Source organism: Martes martes, assembly GCF_963455335.1.
Source record: "Martes martes genome assembly, chromosome: 8".
NCBI lineage: Eukaryota > Metazoa > Chordata > Mammalia > Carnivora > Mustelidae > Martes > Martes martes.
In genome coordinates, this window is record NC_137895.1 from 71,978,880 (window position 1) to 71,984,416 (window position 5,537).

Here is a 5,537-nt window from a genome sequence, read left to right on the forward strand (position 1 = left end):
ATTATCCAAAGTCCGTAGTTTATGTCAGCATTCACTCTTGGAGATGTACATTCCATGGTTTTGAACAAACGTATAGTTACATATTTCCACCATTCTCATGTGCAGCACATTTCACTCCCTTAAAAATTCCACAGTTTTCATTTTAAGGCTGTAACTGAAGATGGAACTAGAGGCAACAGATAGCATTTACAAGAAAGTCCATTTTAATTCCCCAAAAGGAAGAACCTCTAGAACAGGTTTTCTACAATTGGAATTAACACTGTTAGAGTTACTTCCTCTTGATAATGAAGAAAAATAAAAATTGGGGCTGAATTACCCAGATCCAGGTTACTGGGACACAGCATAATGTGGAAGTTGAGAGGGAAACTTAAAGCAGACTTCTTTAACGAAGAGTTTCCAACTTTACCTATAATGTTTAGGGGTCAATGTTGAAAGTATGGGAATTGTCTGATAAACCTGGGTTTCAGTGCGGGTTCGATCACTGATAACTGAGTTGGGGCAAGCTACCCAAGCCTCAGTTTTCTTACCTATGGAACAGTGATAACAATGGAACCTCTTTGATGAGTGTTGTATAAATTGAGAAAATAAAAAACTCATAACACAATGCTTAGTCCTAATAGTAACTAACATTCAGATAGTGCTTACTGTTTCAGGGCTTTACATACTAATTAACTCATTTAAATCACCCTATCATAAGAGGTAGTGTTTCTCAACCTTGATGCTGTTGGCTCTTGGGGCCATAATGATTCTGGACTGTCATATGTCATATGATGTTTAGCAGTGTCCCCAGCATGGGCCCATTAGATGCCGCTACCCCCTTCTCCTAGCTGGGTCAAACACAAATGTCTGCAGACCTGCCCCATGTCCCCCCCGGGGAGCAAAACCACTGCTCTAAATTATTTGGATCCTCGTGTAGATAAGGAAACTGAAACAGGTCCGTAGAGGTCACACAGCTAATAAGTAGCAGAGTTGGGATTTAGTCCAGATACTGTAGCTTCTTAATCCACCCCTGATCTTGAGCACAATGTACTACATTGCAGTAAATGTTAGTTATTGTTATATTTTTATATCTCTAGGATTTACTAAATATCAAAATCATTCTTCATTTAATATTCCAACATGTTATGTTACGAAGGTATTATTCTGTATTCTAGAAAAGGAGACAAAGACAGCTGTCAAGTACCTTTCTCAGTCACATTTCCAAACTGACTCAATCTTGGTGTAATGATCCACATCTAGATGTAAGTGGGAAGGTTTTAGAAGGTGGGGGAGAGACCAAGGATTCCCCACTGAAAAAGTTACTTTGAGGCCAGAACATGCAGTAGGTGACTCCATAGAGTTTACAGTTTTATTCAGGGTACTCACTGCCCGGGGAGAAGGTGGAGAATGGTCCATAGCCACTGCGTAGCTATTCTCTGCAAAATCCAGACCTTAGTCCTCTGACGTTCTAGAACAAGGGACATACAGAAGAGCACTGTAGTGAGATCAAAGGGTTCCCATACACCTAATGGACAGCTAACTTTTAATTAGATCTCTAGGCACCACCTGTGCTTCAGGAAGAGGAAAGACTTCGTTATCTCTAATAGATTCCTGGAGACCAAAACAAGCCTCCCCATTCTGGACTTGGAGGTCATTTCTGAGGTATGTATATCAGTCTCTAAGGGGCCTGGCATGTGTAGCCCCAAGGGAGGTCATTGAGCCAACATGAACAAGATGGAGGGCGAGAGATAGAGTCAGTCTTGTCCGCACTCCTGCAAAGGGTATTCATTGTTCCAGCTTCTATGTGAATGCTGGATTTGCAATAAGCCAGTGGTTTCCAAGCTTGAACTTCAGAGACCAGTTTTAAAAGTTTTTAAACTTCTTGGGACGCCTAACTGGCTCAGTGGGTGCAGGCTGTGACTCTTGATCTGGGGGGTTGTGAGTTCCATCCCCACACTGGGGGTAGTTTTTTTTTTTTTTTTTAAGATTTTATTTATTTATTCAACAGAGAATAGAGAGAGATCACAAGTAGGCAGAGAGGCAGGCAGAGGAGAGAGGGGGGAAGCAGGCTCCCTGCTGAGCGGAGAGCCCAATGCAGGGCTTGATCCCAGGACCCCGGGATCATGACCTGAGCCGAAGGCAGAGGCTTAACCCACTGAGCCACCCAGGCGCCCCCGGGGGGTAGTTTTACTTTGTCAAGGTTGGGTAATGAGTACCTGTGTTGAGTGAGGTAGGGGTCCTCAAGTTTGCTGACTTTTTCTTTTGCCAAATAAGGATGTGGAGAAAAAATATATATATTCTTACTATCATACAGACAAATAAGACATTTTAATGGGCAAGAGAATGGGAAGACCATAATCTCAAATTTATCAACTATCTCGGACCAAGAGCAGAAAAGCGAAATGGTTGGGATGCGGAGCCAAGAGCTGGAAGAAGTCTGGGGTCCTTGGTTTTTTGTGGAGCTGTTACACTAGCTATTCATTGCTTTTACATTAGAAGGACACACACTCCTTGCACTGTTATTTTGGCTGTCTCTCCCAGCTAGCCAAAGCTCATTCTTAGTGACATATGGGTAAGACTTGACTGGGAACAATCAACCATAGGCAAAGTAATCTTTTGTCTAGTTGAGATACACACGAATAATAGTAATAAACCAAGGTGCTGTAAAATCAAGAAAAAAACTGAGTTCTCACATATTCGACTGGGGCACCTTAGTTACTGTTCTCTGAGGAAACACGGAAAATGAAACTGTTAACATTCTCTGGGAATAGAGTAACGCCTGCATAGTTAATACAGAGATTCAGATATCCTGTAGGTCAATAGCCCAAATGCAAATATAACGGTTTTGGGACTGACATAGTGTACTCAAAAATGAGATGTTATCCCGTATAATTTTAACATGGGAAGTACCCTCATTCCAAGCTCTTTTACAGAAAGGAAACTGAGACCCAAGTACTAATCTGATTTGCCTAAATGCAACCAAGTTATTTTGTGGATCTATTGGTTAGTTGGTACTCCTTCAAGCTGCCCAAAGCAAAACAAAAAGGAGGGAGAATTTATTTGTCTACCTCACTGAAAAGCCTATAAATAAAACTGGCATTAAGCAAGACTATGTTGAGAAACAACAGAAGAAATGTCACCAGGATTGTCAAGTTTCTCTCCAACTCTCCGCTTAATTCTTGTCTTTTCTGTATGTTTAGATTCTCAGGTTTCGTGGTGGATTGTCTACAGCAACTCCATTCTCGGATCCTCTTGTATTCAGCTCTTGTATTCAGTAGAGAACTGTACCTACTGCTTTCCTAGAAACTCCAGAAAAATATTTCTTTGCATCTTATTGCATTTTACTGCATTTCACTGATGAAATACACATCCCTGAACCTATCTCCTGGGCCTGGGAAGTGCAGTGCTCTCGTTGACTAATGACTTGGAGCCAAAGCCCATTAACTGAGAGAGGTGAAAGGGGTGGGTCCTAGCAGAAATTTAAGTTGTGATTGCTGTATTACCACTGGGGGAAATATGTGCTAGATGAAAAAAACAATAAATGTCTTCCAATCTTGACACACAATTTCTAATCCTTTCCATGATCCCATTTTGTTGCCTGGCATTACTGTCCCCCAGTAACTATCTAATAAATGCTTTCAATTTTATCTGGATTCTGCCTTAGAGAAAGTTTTTAGGTCAAATGCAGACCTTCTGAGGGGAAAGCCACTACATTTTCCATTCTAGAATCTGGTTCAGTTTGGTTCCTGTTATTGAAACTCCCACATAGAAACATTAGTCATTTCTTTAGAAGACTGTGAGGTCAAAGGAAAGTAAGAACCCTTTATGTAGTTCTAGGACAAATAGGTCTATGTGAACAAAATTAAGCAGAGAATTAACACAGAGGAAGTCATAATACAATAAATTAGCCAATAAACAGATGTTTATTGAGTGTTTGTTTAGTATAAAAAACTCTTCTAGTTGCTGTGGGAAGTCAGAAGACATAGTCCATGTCTTCAGGAAAATCAGACCTTTAGAAGTGCAGTAATGCAATAGATGTATGTTGAGTACTTCCTGTTGAGTACAGGAAGTATGCCTGTGTCCAAATGTTACACTTGCAGAGTCACGGCCCTTCTCCCTTCATCCCTGTGATCAGAAATAACAGATTCTTTACTTTAAAATGTAGTGAATAAAGATATAAATGAGAGTACATGTAGAAGATGACTTTATAAATTATAAAACTGGGATGCCTGGCTGGCTTATTCGGAAAAGCATGTGACTCTTGATCTCGGGATTGTGAGTTCGAGTCCCAGGTTGGGTGTGGAGATTACTTAAATAAATAAACTTAAAAATAAATTATAAAACCCTACAGAGGTACATTATTATCATAATACAACAGTAGAGTGGTAAAATCCCAAGTGCCCATGACAGTTCTGAACAGCAAATCTTTATGGCCTGAAAGACCCCTTATGGAGATGATTCAGAAAAGAAGATTGAAATGAATAGAAAGAATAATGAATAACCCAATAGCATGACTGAAAAAAAAAAAGATGTTGAACATGCCTAAATGACTGAAAAAAAAAAAGATGTTGAACACACCCTAAACCAGGACGATTTTTAAATGAATCAAAACTTTAAATGCAAAAAGAAAAAAATAGTAAGTTGTAAAAAAAATGTATAAGGTACATTCCTTTATTACCTTGAACTTGGAAGGACCTTTCTAAGTCTCCAAATCTGGACATTAAAGAAAAGACTGATTCACTTCAACCACAGAAAAAAAGAACTGCCTGCCTGGAAAAACGACATAAGCAAAATCAAAAGGCAACAATAAACGGGAAGGAAAATATCAACTCAGAATATAGGCAGAGGGTGAATTTCCCTATAAGGACTTCTTAGAAATTGAATTTTTAAATGCCATTGAAAAATAATCAAAGGGATATGAATAGACATCTCGCTTAGAAGGAAGCATCTTACTATGAAATATTTGAAAAAATTCTCAACTTCTTACATAAGAAGCACAAGTTGAAAGTATGCTGACAGAGACACCTAGGTGGCTCAGCTGGTTAAGCATCTGCCTTTGGCTCAGGTTATGACCCCGAGGGCCTGGGATGGAGCCCCTCATCAGGTTCCCTGCTTCTCCCCCTCTTTCTTCTCTCTTCCTCTCCTCCCACTCATGCTCACTCTCTCTCTCTCAAATAAATAAATAAAATCGTTTTTTTTTTTAAAGGTATGCTGACATACAATGTTTCACTTAATTGAAGAAATCCAAGTGTTTGGTAGCGCACTCTAATCCTGTGCCTGTGGGAGAAATGGAGCTCATACATTGCTGCAAGGAGCGTGAATTGATATAATCGCTATGGTGGGCAGTTGAGCAAATTATCAAAATTTAAAAGCAAATACCTTTCATTCAGAAGTTGCGTTTTCAGGAATGAATTCTACATATTCACATAAGAATGACATGATATATATTTTAGCTTAGTCCGGTGGCATTGTTTATAATAGCATAAGGCAGTAAACAATTGAAATGTCTATCAGTAGAGGACTGTTGAAGTGTATCTACGCAGTCAGTGGAATATTAT